Source organism: Puma concolor, unplaced genomic scaffold, assembly GCF_028749965.1.
Source record: "Puma concolor isolate L17-30 unplaced genomic scaffold, mPumCon1.1.hap2 unalloc_scaffold_74, whole genome shotgun sequence".
NCBI classification, from domain to species: domain Eukaryota; kingdom Metazoa; phylum Chordata; class Mammalia; order Carnivora; family Felidae; genus Puma; species Puma concolor.
Window position 1 is genome coordinate 145,001 of NW_028240285.1, and position 19,840 is coordinate 164,840.

A 19,840-nucleotide genomic window follows, 5' to 3' on the forward strand; every position below is an offset into this window, starting at 1 on the left:
CCAAGGGCGCGCCGCCCCCCACCCAAATCGTCCCCCCATCGGGACCCGCCAAACAAAAGGCGTTTCTTCCCGGGGCCACCAGGACCCGGGGCGGGGGAGAAAGGTCCACGGCAACGGAGTGACACAGGGCATTCCTGAGCATTCGCGGTCAGGGCCCACAACGGGGGCCGCCTGCCTTCCCCACGCGCGCGGTTGCTCGTGTCGCCGCCCGGAAGGAGCGCCGCGCCTCCGGGTGAGGCCCGAGAAAAACCGAGGCAAAACACCGGCAGCAACGCGCTGGGCAAGAAACCGACAAGTCCTCGCTCACAGGGGGTTTTGGCCAAGCGCCACAGCGCCGGCTCGGCCCGCCACGATCGCTCAAACTCGCCCCACCAAGTCAGTCCCCCGCACCCTCCGGGCAACAGCGGCCGTTGCGGGGCGGGGACGACAAGGCGCCCGCTCCCCGCAGTGGGGGGAACGGGTGTGCCTCCCTTCACCGATTTTCTGCCACCCGCCCACCTCGGGCATCTCCGCCAACGGCGGCGACCCAAAGGGGGGGTCCGCTGGGAACAGGGAACGGCGCCACCACTCGGCTTCAGGCACCTGAGACGACCTGGAGCGCTCCAGGGGCACCACGGAGGGACAGGCGCCGCGCGCTCAGCACGCCCAGGCGGCGAGCAGCGTGGCATCGGGTGCGGCCCCCCCCCACCACGGGGAGGAGGCCACCCACCACAAACAGCCAGGAGAGGCCAGCGAGAGTGTCCGCTGCGTCAGCCGACCCCAGCCCCGCAGCGGCGGGAGGCCAGGGTCGGGCCGGAGTCCGCACCCCTCTGCACCCCCCCGCACCGCCCACAGGCGGGAAGGAGGAGCATGGGGCCCGCAGGCAGAACGAGAAGAGCGGTCCCACCCGCCAGGAGTGTCCGTCCCTCGTCTGACGCGGCTTAGGCCCGGCCCGGGAGAGCGCGAGATCACCACATCGATCGGTTACCGCCACACGAGGCAGTCCTGGGGCGAGGGGGGGCTGGGGAAACGCCCGGCGAGGACAGCGACCAGAGGAGGACCTGCTTCAGCCTCGCCAGCACCCCTCCCCCGCCTCTCCCAGGGAACAGGCAGCCGGACAACCCACCAGGGAAAAGGGGAACGCCTGACACGCGGCACGGAGCCTTGCGAGGGTGGGCTTGTCACGACCGCGGCCGGGTGCCCGCAGCGGGGAGCGCACGGGGTAGAAGACCCACGCCGCCTCCCCACGCCGCCCTCGGGTGCCAGAGACCGGAGGTGGCGCCACAGCCTGGACCACACCTGGATGCACGAGAGCCGGCGCGCAGGCCCAGGCAGACGGCTCGAGCAAGCAGGCAGGCAAGGGCGGAGTCGGGTCCGGCTCGGCGTCACCGCCAAGCCCGGAGCCACGCCAGCGACGACGAGGCCCAAGTCTCTCTTACAGGATGACAACCGCCACATCAGAACGTGTCAGCACCTACCTGGCAGCAAAAAGCACCCCTTTCAGGAGACAAAAATAACCACGTTGGCAGGCGGGGCCGAGCCACAGGTCACTGGGACCTTCTGGGACCCTGGCCCGGCCACGGGCCCCAAGCATCTTCCCATCACCGCCAAGCAACCACACCCCCCCGGAAGTCCCCGGGGGCCATCTGGTCGACCCCGGGACCGACCGACCGACCGACCGACCGACCGACCAGGGAATCGCGGGATTGGGGGGGGGGCGGGGGCTGGCCGGGTAAGGCCCTGCCCCGTTACACGTTCGCCCGTGCACGGGTCGTCTCCGGGTCGGGACTTAGAAAAATAAAACACTCCACGCTGTCGCCTGCGGAAGCCTCCCCGGCCCTCGCAAGACCGGCCCCATGCCAGTCCCCGACCGCCGGCTGGGACTGTTTTGGGGGGGGGGGTTTGAATTCCGCGGAGGCGCCCCCGACGGCCGGACCTCAACGGGGATCGCGGGCGCGCCGGCGTTGGCGCCCTATACGGGCCTCCCCTCGCGGCCCGGCCCGGCCCGGCCCGGTCCGGTCAGGCACGGTCCCCAACTCCGCAGCGGGCCTCGGAAAATCTGGGGAGAAAATCGGGTCCAACGACCGGGAGCCCCACGCGTGCCCCCGCCCGGGCCCATGGCGCCCTCCGCGGGCTTCCCCTCAAGGCTCAGGACGGTCCTCACCGGCCCGGCCCGGCCCGGCCTGGCCCAACCGCGACGCGGGAGGGAAGACAAAAGACGCCTGGCAGGGAAGGACCGACAAGCGACCGACGGGGCCACAGTCTCCGGGTGGCGGCCCCGGGCGGTCCCCGCGGTCCCCGCGGTCCCCGCGGTCCCCGCGGTCCCCGCGGTCCCCGCGGTCGGGGGTGGGGGGGGGAGGAAAGCACCAGCGGGTGCTGGTCGACCCGTCCGGGCAGCCCCCCACCCTGGCTCGCTCCCAGGGAGCGCCGCCGCTACCCCCCCCCCCCACATACCCGGAGGTTCAATCTCCGGCAAGTGCACCAGCCGCCGGCGCCCCGACGACAGCGCGACGGTCACGCCAACGTCGCCGGCCTTCTGGAACCCCGCCCCGGACACTGCGACCAAATCGCATCCCTTGCCGACGCCGACGTCGCCAAGGCTCCGGAGGGGAAACGCTATATAAAAGCGGCCGCCAGGTGGCGCCTGACAACCGACCGAAACGTCAGCGGGGACGGCTCGCGATCTCGGGGACGTGAGGGCGCACAGCCGGCGGCCCGGCCGCCCGATCTCGTCCCGGCCCACTCCGGATGCCGCCTCTCGGTCCCAGGCCGGCGGAGGGCGTCCGCCTCGGGAGCTCCCGGCCGGCCGGCCGGCACGGCGCGTCCCCGGCAGCCCAAGGGACACTCGAAAAATGCATCGGGGCGGCTGCCGCTGGAAAGGGGGGGCAGACCGGCCACTCGACTCCCCGGCCGGCCGAGGCGGACGTGCGCGGAAAATTCCCCGCACACACCGGGCGGGCCGCGGGCGCCCGTGAGGCACGGGCGGCCCAGAGCGGCCCAGGCGGCGCCCGCGCTCCCGGGAGGACTTAGACACATTTTGGCGGGCGGGGAGGGAGGGAGGGAGGGAGGGAGGGAGGGAGACGGACGGTCAAACCGAAACCACGCGAGAGAGTACTCCCAGAACAACAACGGACGGACGAGCCATTTTTTTTTTTTTAATTTTTTAACATTTATTTATTTTTGAGACCGAGAGAGACAGAGCATGAACGGGGGAGGGTCAGAGAGAGAGGGAGACACAGAATCCGAAACAGGCTCCAGGCTCTGAGCTGTCAGCACAGAGCCGGAGGCGGGGCTTGAACCCACGGACCGCGAGATCATGACCTGAGCCGAAGTCGGACGCTCAACCGACTGAGCCCCCCAGGCGCCCCCGGACGAGCCATTTTTATTCTATTGGGTCAAGCGGGGGAACGTCTCTCTCGGAAACATAACAAATCAAGCTGCGGGAGGGGGGGGGGGGACAGAAAGGGGGTGATGGATAAAGGAACGACCACGGATAAAGCTTAAGCAAAGTCCTTCGCCGCACGGGGCCACGACGAAGTCCAAAGACCACAAACAGCTACGGGGAACATGGGTGCAAGTGCACCGCGTGGCAAGCGACAAGAATATGGCTTTCACCATTACTGTCCTCAATAAGCACACTACTACGGCGGCGGCGGCGGCGGCGGCGGCGGCGGGGGGGGGGGGGGAGATGGAGAACGGAAGGAGTTAATAGCCACTCACTAAAAATGTCCCGGTTCCCAGAGGACCCTACAGTCCAAAGGGGGGGGGGGGCGGGCCCCCGCAGGGAGAAGGAAGGTGTCACCGAGACACACCCTATGCCTCCACCCTCTTAGGGTTTGCAGGTGACCCTGAGGGTGACCCTGACACGAGACAGGTTAACCGTACAAGGAGCTGACACATTGATTTCCTACAAGTTTCACGTGACAGGTAGAGCCCCTCCTGAGGTAAACCAAGACCCTGAGAAGCGGCCAGACCTAAACCCTTGTATATTGGGTTGAACAAGGAGAAGCGACGGCGGACGACTAACTGAACTACATGGGGAGGCTAAAGGATGATGAGGATTTTATTTTATTTTATTTTAAAAAAAAAATTTTTTTTCAACGTTTATTTATTTTGGGGACAGAGAGAGACAGAGCATGAACGGGGGAGGGGCAGAGAGAGAGGGAGACACAGAATCGGAAACAGGCTCCAGGCTCTGAGCCATCAGCCCAGAGCCTGACGCGGGGCTCGAACCCACGGACCGCGAGATCGTGACCTGGCTGAAGTCGGACGCTTAACCGACTGCGCCACCCAGGCACCCCAGGATGATGAGGATTTTAAAACCAACGAAACCAACCAACCAAGATCTGTTCTCCTCTAGAATTCTCTCCACTTCTCCTCCTGTCCTTGAGGATAAGAATGTCACTCCCCTGGTGGCATAGGAAAGACATCCTGGGGGGGGGGGGGGGGAGGACTTCCAGGGAGAAAAGGAGGAGAGTGCTCCGTGCACGCTTCTTGCACCTGCTGGGCAGGAGGGTAGGGGTGGGTGGTTTACTTTGCTTGCTTGCTTGCTTGCTTGCTTGCTGCTACTTTTTGAAAGCTTCTCTAACGTTTCCTTTACATCTAAGTCTTCCTTCCAGTTTGGCTTTGGACAGGAGGAAGGCAGGCCACATGTTTTTCTGACACGGCGGAGAACGAAGGGTAAGATGAGTGCGGGCCCGTGCGTATTCTTTTCCGTCAGTCATGTGCCGTGGTGAGTGGAGCATCAGCTCTTGCCGGATGGGTGTCTCATTCCTCCGTGAACCATCAGGCAAGATGTCGGGCAAACACACACAGGGAGACTAAAGGTAGGAAGAACGTAGAGAAGGTGGGCGACACGTGCCCGAGTCTCCAGAGCGACGATTTCATCCAGGGCACGGCAACGTCCAAGGCTTCCGGACACCACGTTTACGGACGCTTTGGTGCGTAGGTCACTTTGAATCCACAGTGCCACCCTCCGGTCCCGTTAGCACGTTGCCTCCGGCTCACGTGAGCGAGCGGTGGTGTCGTCGTCGTCGTCGTCGTCGTCGTCGTCGTCGTCGTGCAAAGAGACTGTGGGACTCGTCCGGGGATGGAACTGGGCCGGAGAGAGGGAGGGACACCGCAGCCCATCGTTGAGCTTCAGGTGTCTCTAAGAGACCGAGTCTCTAAAGTACACTGAGGCACAGGGCGACCCGCTCGCGCTCGCTCGGGGCCGGACGTCTCTTTGTTCTCTCGCGGGGTGGGTATCTGCGAGTGTTGTTTGTTTCCTTTCCGGACAAGGCGAAAGAACTCTGAAACAGGAAATATTGGCACAAGGGGTCTGTCTGGTGGGATGGGAGGGTGGCGGGTCAGTCCACGTACCGAGAACACGGGAGGATCGGATCGGGCGTCTGAACAACCAGGCGGAGAGAGGAGTTTAGCCTCCTCGGTCGTCACGGCAACCGGCACCTCCACAGAAACCACAGAAGGTGCCCAGGACGAACTGCGTCGCAGGAGCCAGCGTGGGCATTGCCCCACTACCCTCAGCCCTCAGCCCTCAGCCCAGGAGCAGGCAGCAACTGTCGTCCAGGTCCAGGCCGCGCCCCACTGCCCTCTTCTCAGCCAGAGCGGTGCCCGGGAGGGCGGCCCCGGAACAGATACCTCCTCTCCTCCACACACATCTCGCCAACCCCTTGACCGCTGTGCCCGAGATACACAACTCCGCTGGACCCAGAGCGTGATTTTTCCCGTGGACCGGGGGCCTGCTGGGCCACTTAGGGTGCTCGCACCAAGATGAATCGGGCTAGAGACAGGGACACCGCAGCCCACCGTTGAGCTGAAGGGGTCTCTAGGAGAGGGACCCTCTAACGTATCTCACGTACAGGGAGACCCGCTCGCTCGTGCCCGGATGTTTCTTTGTTCCTTTATTTCTTTTCGTGTCCTTTATTATTATTTTTGGTACCGTTAGTAAGTGGGATTGTTTTTTGGGTTGTTTTTTTTTCTTTTCTTTTCTTTTCTTTTCTTTTCTTTTCTTTTCTTTTCTTTTCTTTTCTTTTCTTTTCTTTTCTAATTTGTCTTTCTGCGGTGTCATTATCGGCGTATACAGACGCAACAGATTTCGGGACATAGAGTTTGTATTTTTCCTGTGGACCAGGGGCCTACTTTGCCGCTTAGGATGCACGCGCCCCCACCCCCTGCCCACCCGCAGCCTTCAGTTCCCCAAACCACTAGAGGACTCGTGGGGGTGGGAGTGGGGGGTGGGGGTGGGGCAGGGGTGGGGGCGGGGATGGGAGTGGCAGTGGAAGGGAGGTTCAGGGCGATTCATTCTAATGGGCCTCATTCAACCCCTTCGTTCAAATGCAGAAAGCTTTCTGTTAAAGTCTGAGCCTGGGGCTTCTCTCCATTGAATGGCTTTCTTCAACTCCCCCAACCCTTAGGCTGCAGTTTCTGAACTACTGGGAGGAAAGGGAGGAAAGGGAGGAAAGGGGGGGGGAGGGAAAGAAAGAAGGGGGGGGAGAGAAGGGGGGGAGGGGAGAAGATGATGTCTGAAGAACTTGCCTTCTCTGGAGACAAGAGAGTCCCCTCCTTTTCCTAACCCAGGAAACCTCAATAAACCGTTTGAGAATCATGGATGTGGAGGATGATATCTTACTATAATGCCTTCCAGGGGTGGGGGTGCAGGTACGTGGAAGCGTAGGGAGTTGGCGAGCGAGCGAGCGAGCGAGCGAGCGGCATGGTGTGGCGTGGCGTGGCCTGCCGAGTCAGAGTTAGGGGGTGGCATGAAACACGTGATGGTGGTGTCTTAGGGTTCACAGGCCAAACACAGGCATGGAGCAATAAGGGATAGTGGGTGAGGGAGGCCTGACAGGGGACAATTGTGACCCCGGGTGATGGTCCCAGCGGGCACACTCCTGTAAAGCAACACTAACACTCTATTGATTAGCCATTGACCTTTCCTCCCTCTCCCACCTGCTTCCAAAGGGAAACGGAGTACAGTTTCATTCCACAGTCACTGGCTGTTTCACACGCAACCTTTGACGTGCCACTAAAAGGAGGAAGGAAGATGGACACACATGAAACAGCCCCACAGATGGCCTAGAGGGCGTGGGTGGGGCTCTCATCGGTCAATTTGGGAGTCTGAGTCAGGATCCTTGGGTTGTTTCAAAACATGGAATGGAAGGGGCTCCTGGCTGGCTCACTCAGAAGAGCATGCGACTCTTGGACTCTTGACCTCTGTCAGGGTTGTGACTTCAAGTCCCACATCGAGTGAAGAGAATGTGAAAAATGAATGAAGGAATGAAGGAATGGATGGACAAACTTTAAAAAAAAAAAAAAAAAAAGGTTGTGGGGCGCCTGGGGGGCTCGGTCGGATAAGTGTCCGACTTGGGCTCAGGTCATGATCTCACGGTCCGTGACTTTCAAGCCCCACGTCGGGCTCTGTGCTCACAGCTCAGAGCCTGGAGCCTGCTTCAGAATCTGTGTCTCCCTCTCTCTGACCCTCCCCCATTCATGCTCTTTCTCTATCTCAAAAATAAATAACTGGAGCCTGCTTCAAAATCTGTGTCTCCCTCTCTCTGACCCTCCCGCATTCATGCTCTTTCTGTATCTCAAAAATAAATAAAAGTTGGGGGGCGCCTGGGTGGCGCAGTCGGTTGGCGTCCGACTTCAGCCAGGTCACGATCTCGCGGTCCGTGAGTTTGAGCCCCGCGTCGGGCTCTGGGCTGATGGCTCAGAGCCTGGAGCCTGTTTCCGATTCTGTGTCTCCCTCTCTCTCTGCCCCTCCCCCGTTCATGCTCTGTCTCTCTCTGTCCCAAAAATAAATAAACGTTGAAAAAAAAAATTAAAAAAAAAAAAATAAATACATAAATAAATAAAAGTTGGAAAAAAAAAAACAAAACGTTTGCAACGTTTATGTCTTTAAAACAAAGGGAATGGGTGGCGTGCCTCGGTGGCTCAGTGGGTGAAGCATCCCACGCTTGATTTTGACTCACGTCATATCTCAGGGTTCGTGAGACCAAGCCCTGCGTTGGGTTCTTGCACAGACAGTGCAGAGCCTGCTTGGGGTTCCCTCCCTACCCCCCCCCCCTTAAACCAATAAGTAAGTAAACATTAAAAACATAAATCTTAAACATGAAAAGACACTTCTCTAAAGAAGACATCCGGATGGCCAACAGGCACATGAAAAGATGTTCAACGTCGCTCCTCATCAGGGAAATACAAATCAAAACCACACTCAGATATCACCTCATGCCAGTCAGAGTGGCCCAAATGAACAAATCAGGAGACTATAGATGCTGGAGAGGATGTGGAGAAACGGGAACCCTCTTGCACTGTTGGTGGGAATGCAAATTGGTGCAGCTGCTCTGGAAAGCAGTGTGGAGGTTCCTCACAAAATTAAAAATAGACCTACCCTATGACCCAGCAATAGCACTGCTAGGAATTTATCCAAGGGATACAGGAGTGCTGATGCATAGGGGCACTTGTACCCCAATGTTTATAGCAGCACTCTCAACAATAGCCAAATGATGGAAAGAGCCTAAATGTCCATCAACTGATGAATGGATAAAGAAATTGCGGTTTATATACACAATGGAATACTACGTGGCAATGAGAAAGAATGAAATATGGCCTTTTGTAGCAACGTGGATGGAACTGGAGAGTGTGATGCTAAGTGAAATAAGCCATACAGAGAAAGACAGATACCATATGGTTTCACTCTTATGTGGATCCTAAGAAACTTAACAGAAACCCATGGGGGAAGGGAAGGAAAAAAAAAAAAAAAAAAAAAAGAGGTTAGAGTGGGAGAGAGCCAAAGCATAAGAGACTGTTGAGAACTGAGAACAAACTGAGGGTTGATGGGGGGTGGGAGGGAGGGGAGGGTGGGTGATGGGTATTGAGGAGGGCACCTTTTGGGATGAGCACTGGGTGTTGTATGGAAACCAATTTGACAATAAATTTCATATATTAAAAAAAATTAAAAAATTAAAAAAAAAACACATAAATCTTAAAACACTACAACAAATGGAATGGAAAGAGAGAACGCAACGAGGAGGACGTGAATGTTGCACCTAATACCACTGAACTCTACGCTTATATATGGTGAAAAATCTCAGTTGTAGGTGATGTCTACTTCTAACCACAACTGAAAGGAAAACGACAAAACACCGGTCCTTGGCTCACAGTAAGGGAGTTCCTGGATTTGGTCCGAGAGGGCCTTCTCATCCGCCGTGTGGAAAACTATGGAATGGTTTCTTCCTCTCCAGGCCGATGACCATTGCCAACGACAGTAGGTGTAGGTGCTGTCCTACCTGTGAAGGAAAGGCAGGAAGAAGTGTAGCATTTAAAAGCATCTTTTAAACGCTGTCCACCTTTCCCAGTTTGTCCCCTCACTATGTCTTGTTTACCTTTTATAGCATTTACCCTATGTCGATGCAAAATGAATGAGCCTTTTGAAAAACAATTTTAAAGAGGAAGGAAAAGAGTTTCATTGGAGCCCAAGTTAGGAGGGCTGACGGGGATACGCAATCTTCACAAAGAAGTCAGTCATCTGGGGAAGGCCTCACATTGGGCATACATACAGCTTACCAAAAAAAAAAAAAAAAAAAAAAAAAAGGATAAACAGGGCACGGGGCCGGGGGGGGGGGGGGGGGGGGCGCAGATGTTAGGAATCATCATGAGGAGAAAGTGACAGACTTTATCTTCTGTTTTTAGTATGTGCAAGGCTGTATGACTTCAATCTTACAGCGACCAGGAAGGTTTTTGTATTGTTTTCTTTTGTTTCCCTCATCTTTATAAGCCACCTTTGGAAGCCCCCTTTTTTAGTTAGTTATGTTTAAAATATATATATAATTTTTTTTTTTTTTTTTAACAAACCAGACATACAATCTGTGCTCAGGACAGAAAAAGAGCTCATGCTTTGAGGTTTTCTGGAGTCCCTTTGACCTCGGTAAATATTACATGTATAGCTTCCCTGGGAGACCACCAACATAAAAAGTTTAGGATTTCCTTTATCATTTCCCCGTCTTGATCGATAATCTTTCCTCAGAAATCACGGATGATCAACTTGATGTTTTTATGTCCCTCAGTGCCAGGTGACTGTCTTGTCTGCCCTGGGTGTGTCCCTCCTTGCTGGGTATGAGAGTGTGTGTGTGTGTGTGTGTGTGTGTGTGTGTGTGTGTGTGTGTATGTGTGTGTGTAAACACACATATGTGTCTTTGAACCACCTAGGGTTCCTCGTTGGGGTGAACTTATTGTAACATAAATGGTGGGAAACTCAAAAGTGACGTATGTTCTCTGTAAGTTCCATTGACCAGCAGACATAGTTCATGTGCTTGGCTCAGATGGTCTGCCTTTGTATTTGGCAAAGCATTTTTAACAGAGAGACAGGGACAGCAACACACTTCCAACAAGGACAATTTGAAGGAGCCAGTGCAACATTGGAATAGACTTGAATTGACAAAAGAATGACATCCCAAGAATCCTTTACATACCTGTTGATAAAAGGGAAGGCACATCTGTGATTATTGATGAGGAAAGATGGAGCAACCACATTGAGGAAACATACCTGTCATGCATATCCCCAGGTTTGCTTAGGGGCGGAGACTTCACATGAGAACGAGGCAAAATGTAGTCCCTGATGTCAGGAGGTTACCTTAGGACACGGAGAAGGGGCTGTGGGTATGCCCCGAGAGCTGGTATAACCTGGATGGGGACTTAGGCTCTTTCTCTCAGGGCTGTGCTGGCTTATAGGCTGCAAGCATATTGGTGAACCTTGAGTCCAGGCCTCTTCAGAGACAGCTAGAGTTTGTTTGTGGGACCTGAAAAGACACAATAGCTGATTAGGGGCAAATAGTTCTCTGAAGAACAAGATTTAGGTTGTCTGCGAGAGCGAGCGAGCATCAGTCAGCCTCCTTAACCCTCCGTGGCACAGTTTCAATTGCCCACTCCCCACTCCCCGCCCCCCACACTCACCCCCAGCCTCTGGAGTTTGGATCATTTCCCAATGGTAAGGAATGGGGACGATGATGGGTGATGGCTCGGGCTAGGGCTATCCGTTTATCTCCCCCGGTGAGAACAGTTTCTGTAAATGTCACCTGTCACAGGCCTAGGTGCAGGGCTACACAGAAGTTGTGAAGGGAATCGAAGCAACATGGACTCAGAGGTGTAAAGTTTTCTTCCCCTTTATAAGTTTCCATTGTCAATCCCTCGTTCCACTTTTATGGAACAGGGGTGGAGGTCCACCTTCTGAAACTATTTCAAGCCGAATTAGGGTGCGGCAGGGGCTTTGGAAGGGAAGGATTTGACAGGGTGCAGGTCACAACTTTTGCTCCCTTGTGCTAATTGGGGGTGGGGGTGGGGGTGGGTATCAGAGATAGTTCCTATCTGAGATCTTGGATATTTTTCTGCATAGTTTGGTACTGCATCATATCCTGAGTTTTCTCCCCAAGTGTATTCTAAGAAATAGTAACAGTATAGTCAAACCCAATGTTATAACCACCTTGGGGGGGCGGGGGGCGCGGAGGGGAAGGTTGTGGTGGTCAAGGGCCTCTTACTGTACCCAAGTGAATTGCTGTCTGATTTTACTTTTATGTTTTTTTTAATCTTATTAAGTAACCTTTACACCCAACGTTGGGCTCGAACTTACAACCCCAAGATCGAGAGCTACGCGCTCTACCGACTGAGCCATCCAGGTGCCCCTGTTTATGTGGGCTTTTATTGCTGGGGCACCTGGGTGGCTCCGTGGGTTAAGCATCGGACTCTGGCTCCGGTCAGGATCTCGCCGTTCGTGATTTCGAGCCCCGCATCAGACTCTGTGCGGACAGCTCAGAGCCTGGAGCCAGCTACAGATTATGGGTCTCCCTCCCCCCACCCCCTCTCAAAAGTAAATATTAAGAAACTTATAAAAATACAAAGAAACTATGGGTTCTTATTTCTAAAGAGGAGCTAATACAGGTGCAGCAAGTGTTTGTGAACTAGCTTTGACTCTGCCTCGTTCAGCAAGCAATCAGGTAACTAATAAGAGGTATTTCTACAGACAGAAAAGAAAACCACGGGTTAATGGTTAGAACAACTTATAAACCCAGTGTCTAAGTCCCAAGTGTGGTCAGTGAGAAGGTGTCTAGATGCCAGGCTCGAAGCATCCTCAGCTGGAGTGGGAGCAGGCAGGGGGCAATCTGACCGATTTTTCTGGCATGTAGTTCCAATGTCTCATTTTGGGGGATCCTGAGTGGCTCAGTGGGTTCAGGTTCAGTATTCAAGTCTGGATCTCCACTCAGGTCTCAATCCCAGGGTCGTGAGCTCAAGGCCCCAGTTGGGCTCCACACTGGGCGTGGTGAAGCCTACTTTAAAAACAACAAAAACACAACAGCAGCAAATGTCTCGTTCTGAATGGCCCATAGAGCAACAGGCACACAGATTCTCTACAACTGTGGCAATTTCTCTGAAGTTTATCTCCAGTTGTTCAGCTTTCCTTTGCAGGGCTTCAGGGAAAAGGGCCATTTGAGTTCTTCAGGATGGTAAGATAAGAGGATGGGAGAGGATTGGAAGCCTGAGTTTGAAGAGTCATAGTCAGATATTGGAGGAAATCAGGATTCAGGATCCAGCCCAGTTTTAAAGGCAAACAACAAACGGTCGAAGAAAATTAATTAACCAGAACTAGAATTTAACATCCACAAAAGAGCTATTGAAATATAATCTTTTTCTATCGAGACCCCTCCATTCCTGTCAAAGATAGCCCAATGAAAACTAATTTGTTTGAAAAATAAGTCCAGTGTTAACAGGCATGGCTTCAGTATTGACATAAGCACAGCAAGAATAGCGATTGACCATATAGTCTTTTGTGTTTTTTCTCTCTTCTTTTCCGCCTGCCTGCCTGCCTTCTTTTTAATTTTTTTTTTTTATGGAGTTCTTTTTTTCCTCTTAAGTTAATTCCTTTATTTTGAGAGGTGGGGGGAAAGGGAGAGGGGGAGAGGGGGAAAGGGAGAGGGGGAGAGGGGGAGAGGGGGAGAGGGGGAGAGGGGGAGAGGGGGAGAGGGGGAGAGGGGGAGAGGGGGAGAGGGGGAGAGGGGAGCTCTGCACTGTCAGTGCAGAACCCAGCTCAGGGCTCAAATCCATGAACCATGACCGTAGCTGAAATCAGACGCTTAACTGACTGAGCCACCCAGGCCCCCCACACACCAGAATTCTTTACACTGCCAAATGTACGAATGTATCTCATCACTTTCAGAAATACGTTGTGGTGTTCGGTTTTGTTTCTTTTTTTCTTTTTCTGTGCAATTTATAACAAGTCATGAAACGGGCGCCTGGGTGGCTTTGTCAGTTAAGCATCCAACTTCGGCTCAGGTCATGATGCCAGGGTTCGGTTCGTGAGTTTGAGCCATGCGTTGGGCTGTCTGTGCTGTCAGCACAGAGCCCGCTTCGGATCCTCTGCCCCTCCCACTGACTCATTCTGAGTGTGTGTGTGTGTGTGTGTGTGTGTGTGTGTGTGTGTGTGTGTCTGTCTGTCTCTCTCTCTCTCTCTCTCTCTCTCTCCCCTAAAAATAAAGAAATAGGCTGGAAAACAAATCTTCAAGGAAAAAAAAAACAACAACAAACGATGAAACATGTTTACTAACAGACCCAAGTATCTGTACTGTTAAGGTTTTCCGAATAAAGCCAAAGACCACCCACACACACCCACACACCCACACACCCACACACACACAGCAAAACAAAAAACGAAAAAACAAAACAAAAAAAAACAAAAAGAAAACGCCGTAGGTTTAGTAATTCACAATTTAGTATTTTATCTTCTGTGGAAAAGACTCAGATGTCCGAAGAATTGAACCTAATTTACCACTTAACTTAGCAAAGCTTTGAAGTTCCAGGTCACGAAAGATTTGGGAAGCCATTTTAAAAGTTTACAAATAGGGACTCCTGGGCGGCTCAGTCAGTTAAGCGTCCGACTTCGGCTCAGGTCACAATCTCACAGTTCGTGAGTTCGAGCTCCGCGTGGGGCTCTGTGCTGACCTCTCAGAGCCTGGAGCCTGCTTCGGATTCTGTGTCTCCCTCTGTCTCTGCCCCTCCCTCGCTGACATTCATTCTCATTCTCATTCTCTCTCTCTCTCTCTCTCTCTCTCTCTCTCTCTCTCTCTCTCTCAAAAGTAAATGGTACAAGGAAAAAATTTAAAGGTTTACGAGTAAACATTTTTGTGTATTTAACCTATCTCCTGTCAACATTCACCCACGAACACTGTATGCGAGAGACAAAATCGACCATCGTTTGAAGTACTTTTTGCTGACAAACTGCAATGGGTACCCGTTAAGTCATAAATTGAAGTCACATGAAAGCTGATTAGGCCCCTGCCTCGGGCCTGAACCCTAGAGTGCGTGTCTGAGTGGAACAAGGAAGGGCGTAAGTGTTTGTAAAGTTTTTTTGATTTTGTTTTCGATACCTGTTGTAAAACGAGGGAGAAAACGGGTTATGTTGTTTGTAAAGGTCACAGAGCTGTATATTTTGAGGACCACAGTTACAGGGTCAGTATTGGGACGGAAGCAAGGCCATGACCGGAGCTGCCCACCCCAAAGCCTTGTCATGCAGAGAGCACCAAATTCAAGCCATTTTACAACCACCACCACAAAGAATAAAACCTAGCAATCGGCATTGTATTTGATATCGGCGGCTCCGAAAATCTGTCCATTTTAAGTAAGCAATCAACCTTCCATGGCCTTTAGTATCCAAGACGTCACACCCGTGTCCGCTAAAAAGTCAAACGATCTGTTTCCCCACCATCAGGCTCACACGGGAGGCCCCACCACCGGGGATGGCCTAGGAGATCACTGGAGCCACACCAACTGATGCAGAAACAGGGGGAGGGGGAGGCGGAGGCGGAGGCGGCCAGGGAGCCGCGGGCCAGGCCCCAGGCAGATTTAAAGTTTTGGACTCACCTTTTTGTGTGTCTTTTATCTTTTTCTTTTGCGCCTCCAACTCCGCGTCCGCGTCCACCTCCTACTTCTTCTTCCATCTCTGTCTCCTGTCTTTCCGTCCTGCAAAAGTGGCTTTGTCTCTGGTTGCTTTTCAGCCCCCTGTGGAAGAGGTGAAGGAGGAGCAGGCCGTGGGGTGGGCACCCATCTTGGCGCTTGTGCTCGGGGAGGAGGAGGGGTGGGTTTAGGATCACTGGCATCTGTGTGCCTTCCTCCTCTTCCTCATTCTTCTGACTATTGGGAAAGGGGGTGTGGGTGTGGGTGTAGCGGGGAGGGCAGGTGTGTTCAATTTTTATCTCTCCTCTCTCTGGGCCATCCATTGTGTCCCTTCCCGTGAGGCAACTTTCTTATGGAGTAACATAAAACTCTGAATGTAGAGAATTTCACACACACACACACCCACACCCACCCACCCCGTTCACGTGAATGTGAAACACATTTGGGTTTGTTCTGATCCTCCCGAGTGTTAGAATGCCCAATGTTTACAAGAGCTTGCCTTGAAACACAGTAACGGAGCTTCTTTACAAATTGGTGTTAGCAATAGCATCCAGAGGTAGAGAAAACATCTCACATGGATAACACCTGTGGCCATAGATCCACAAACAAGATGCAAACCAATATCAGCCTTTGTTTCACTCCTACTTGTGGAGAGGACACGAAAGACCCAATGGTCAAATCTCCCCCTTTTGTAAAAACAAATGCAATCGCACGAGAGCATTACCGCGGATGGATCCCATCGCGCAGGTGTTTTCCATTTCCAATGAGAACACAGCCAATTTGGCGCAAAGAAGCCAAAAAAAAAAAAGCTGCAGCAACCCACAAACCAAATGTGGCCCGGGATATCTCCGTGAGCGTCCGTTCCTCCCCAAAAGTCGGGGCTTCGCTGATGGAACCAAAGGGCTTGCTAGTTTCTGGCCGCGTCGTCTCACGGCCAGCTTTCTCTAAGGGAGCACACAAGAAAACTCATTCAGACACCTCCAAAGAACCCCATCTGGGCCATCAGGGACTCAGGTGACCCTTCCACGTTCCCACGTAAGTAAGCACTTGCAAGTATAGGCTCCATATGTCCTATACGTGTAGCCTGCCCAAGTTTCCTTTTGGGGATGGGTGGTTGCTTTCTCCACACTTAGAGCAAGGTTATTAAATGGTGGCGGTCACGGTGGTGTTTTTTTTTTCCTCTTCCGTAAAGAGTTACAAGGCGGCCATTTCGCGGGAGCGAAGCAGTAGCTGGGCTGCTCCTGGATCCCTCGCTGCTTCGGGTTCCCTGTCAGGCTTCCTAGCAGCGGCCTAGCGGAGAAATAAGAGCAGGTGTCTGAATGTACTCGGGTGACCAAAGATGAGAATGACGAGCCCATCGAAATGCCATCGGAAGGGGCGCCTGGGTGGCGCAGTCGGTTAAGCGTCCGACTTCAGCCAGGTCACGATCTCGCGGTCCGTGAGTTCGAGCCCCGCGTCGGGCTCTGGGCTGATGGCTCAGAGCCTGGAGCCTGTTTCCGATTCTGTGTCTCCCTCTCTCTCTGCCCCTCCCCTGTTCATGCTCTGTGTCTCTCTGTCCCAAAAATAAATAAACGTTGAAAAAAAAAATTAAAAAAAAAATTATATATATATAAAAAAGAAATGCCATCGGAAGACGATGGGACAGTGCTGCTGTCCACAGTGACAGCCCAGTTTGTCGGCAGCACGTGGACTGCACTACCGGAATCCAGCGTCTCAGTGTATGAGAGGTGTCCGGCTGGTCAAAGACATTCTGCACATCCCTGATGCTGGCTGGGGAAATCCGGTAGCGGATAGTCGTCAACTTATCCCAAAGATAGCCACAGAAAAAGGGACGAGACAGATACCTGCTTCTTCAGCAGTGAAAGTGAAGAGAGCCATCCAGAAAACGTCCGATTTAAGAGTGTTGGGTCTCCCGTGGAAAACAACCGAACAGGATCTGAAAGAATATTTTGGTAGCTTTGGAGAGGTTCTTCTGGTTCAGGACAGGAAAGATATTCACACTAGTCCTTCAAAGGGCTTTGGCCGTGTTCGTTTTACGTAATAGGAAACCGAGGTGAAAGCCATGCGATCGATCGAGGAACGATGGTGTGACTGCAAACTTCCTGAATCTCATCGAAGCCCAGATGAGCTTTTGAGAAGCAGGAAGGCGTTTGTCGGGTGCCTTACAGAGGGACGTGACTGCCTATAAGCTGCAGCAGTTCTTTTGCCAGGACTGAGAAGCGGTAGACAGCTTCATTCCCAAACGGTTCCCGGACTTTCCCTTTGTTACGTTTGCAGATGATCAGGTAGCCCTCGCCCTCGCCCTCGCCCTCTCTGATATTATTATTGAATTTATTTTTTCAATGTACCCCCAAGGTAGTTAGCCTATAGGGCAACAGTGGTTTGAGGAGGAGAGTCCTTCATACCCCTCACCCTTTCAGCCCCCGCCCCGGCACAACCCCCTCCAGGAACCCTCTGTTTGTTCCCCTTAGGGAAGAGCCTCTTACGTTTTTGTCCCCCTTCCTGTTTGTATGTTATTTTTCCTTCCCTTCTTCCCTTCCCTTCCCGAGTTCCTCTGTTTGGGAAGTGAAGGTCCTCACACGGGTGAGGTCCTGTGATACATGTGTTTCTCTGAGGGACAAATGTCACTTTGCATGACACCCTCCAGTTCCATCCAGGTACTTGCAAATGGCAAGACTTCATTCCCTCTGGTGGCCGCGCACTGCTCTGTTGTTACATGGATACCGCCTCTTCTGTATCCATTCATCCGTCGATGGACATTTGGCCCCTTCCCATACTTTGCCTACCGTGGATAGTGCTGCTATGCACCCTGAGGTGCGTGTGCCCCTTGGAAACAGCAGACCTGTATCCTTTGGCTAAGTACTTCGTCGTGAAAGTGCTGGGTCGTAGGGTACTTCTATGTGTCATGTGTTGAGGAACCTCCTCGGGTCCCTGGTTCTGGAAAGAACTCCGATAGTGGTTCTAAATCAGGTGCGGCCATCGGTTGGGGACCCGCATCAAATGCGGAGTCAGGCAGCGGTTTTCCTGGAGGCTTTGGCTCAAGCACAGATTCTAAATCTTCCAGCTGGGGAATTTAGACAGTGGGGTAGGTATAGACTGGTAGGAATTCAAATTTTTCTAAACACATGGTAAGTGTATTTCTTTTTTCTTCTCTTCTCTTCTCTTCTCTTCTCTCTTTCTTTCCTTTCTTTTTTTTTTTAAACATTTATTTATTTTTGAGAGACCGAGAGAGACAGAGTGGGAAGGGGAAGGAGCAGAGAGAGAGGGAGACACAGAATCCGAAGCAGGCTCCAGGCTGTCCGCACAGAGCCCGGTGCAGGGCTCGAACCCACAAAACGTAAGATCATGACCTGAGCCACAGTCACACACTTAACTGACGGAGCCAACCAAGCACCCCACACATGGTTAAGTGTATTATAAAACCCATCCGTACTGAGAGTTTTCAGAATCAGTACGTTCAGCGTGGAGTATATTCACCACTATTTTTGACATTTTTCTTTAGAAAGAGAGGCAAAGCTAAAGGAATTTTAGAAGTTTTGTTACATCAAGGGTCGAAATATCAGGTGTTTGAAAGCGAACCAACTGCCTGATTGGTTCTCGTTCTCTCTCTCTCTCTCTCTCTCTCTCTCTCTCTCTCTCTCACACACACACACACACACACACACACACACACACACACACACACACAGGCTACAATGGACATCAAAGGATTTCTCCTGTAATATTGTATCCCTGGACTCGTCAAGTGAATTCTTTGTGCGTGTTCACTATGGAAACCATTCATTATAGGTACACTCTTTTTTCCTTGTTTTAATTGGAACCCCACCACATTAATTCCCCACCCCCAGGAAAACCTCCTTTTTGGAGATCTGGTGTCACAGTGTTTGGTCTTTTTGCTTTCGTTTGTAGTTTGTGACACTTGTACCCCTTCCTATGCAGAAGTACAGTATGAAGCCTTCATTGAATCTGTGCCGTTGATCTCATTTCAAATGTTTACGGGAGAAGCACTTCATTGAAAGCAGTGCTGTAAATATTCTGCCATAGGAAGGAATATTTCCGTCTACGTGCTTTCTCACTCTTGAATTCGTCTTCACACCATACAGGCTGTGACTTTGACCTTGGGTGTCCCATTTATATCCACTACTCTTTATTTCGCGGAGTCGTATCCATGCTATGAATGCAAGGGTGTGCTATGCAACCAGAAGGCTGTTTGAACTTCTGAAACCTTGTGTTTTCTGATCCTCGTGTTCGAACGACAGTGGTGCCAAAGTACGAAAGGCTAGTGTGAGTGAGAAAAGGAGAGAGTGCGTGCAGAGACTCAGTGGCGGTGGCACACGATGGATAGATTTTTTTTAACCTGGCAAGATGCATCTCTCAGTCCCTTGGCCTCGGTGCAAGAGCGTGCCGAGAGCAACGATAGCAAATGACGTGCGAATGTTTTCTGCATCCAAAGGACATCCACACCCATTGGAAGACGTTGGAAGACGTAAAGAGAGTTTTGTTCTCAGAGAACCCCATTAGTTGGATGTGTGAGGTACTTGTATTTCCCCTGCCCTTCCGTCAGCTGCTGTGAACGCCGTATGGTGTGTGTTCTGTTCTGTTCCCGATCTGTTAAGTGTGGTCCCGTGAACACGGACTGAGCTTGTGGTGTGCTTCACGGGAGTACTCGGAAGCAGAGCTCATCAGTGAGCTCGGGGGGTCACCACGAAGGGTGGAAGTTCTAATGTCTGTCAGGTAGCCATAAGAATGTGGTCTAATGCAGTTCTGTGTCCCGTGCTTGGATGGTCTTTATAAGAGTTGTCAGTGTTGGGAATTCTTAAATAGAATGGATGGAGGAGGAGGAGGAGGAGGAGGAGGAGGAGGAGGAGGAGGAGGAGTTGTTGTTGTTGTTGTTGTTGTTGTTGTTGTTGTTGTTACGAGGTAT

The 19,840-nt window shown here is 52.6% G+C and overlaps 1 pseudogene; it reads left to right on the forward strand.

Moving 5' to 3' along the window:
* Nucleotides 1-16,536: 16,536 nt before the first annotated feature.
* Nucleotides 16,537-18,137, forward strand: LOC147571020 (TAR DNA-binding protein 43 pseudogene; annotated as a pseudogene).
* Nucleotides 18,138-19,840: the final 1,703 nt, after the last annotated feature.